Source organism: Gekko japonicus, unplaced genomic scaffold (assembly GCF_001447785.1).
Source record: "Gekko japonicus isolate JY-2015 unplaced genomic scaffold, Gekko_japonicus_V1.1 scaffold416, whole genome shotgun sequence".
NCBI classification, from domain to species: domain Eukaryota; kingdom Metazoa; phylum Chordata; class Lepidosauria; order Squamata; family Gekkonidae; genus Gekko; species Gekko japonicus.
In genome coordinates, this window is record NW_015172564.1 from 153,977 (window position 1) to 154,387 (window position 411).

Genomic DNA, 411 nt, shown 5'->3' on the forward strand with positions numbered 1-411 from the left:
CCTCCTCACTTTGCCTGGAAGCAGAGTGCCCTTCCCACTGTCAGACTCCCCAGAACTGTGCACCAGCCCTTCTTTGCATTTTTAGGAAAGAAATCAACCGCCCCAGGGAGGGACCAAGGGAGCCTTCTCTGCTCAGAAGCTGGCGTGGTGACTGCTGTGGCAAGAGAAAGGAATAGCCTCCGGTCCCCCGACAGCCAATTGAGGAAAGCGCTCTTTGCCAAATGACTGTGAGCTTTTTTCAAGATGGTGATTAATTGAGGAGCGCCACCTGGGAGCCCGCAGTGCCCTGCGAAGGCGGCCCCTCTCTCGGAAGGGATGCCCGGCTGGTGGGAGAGCTTCCCTGAGAGGAATCCTGCTGTAATTTGAAGGATGGACGGGGGGGGGCAGGGTACTAATATGGATGCCGGGGTG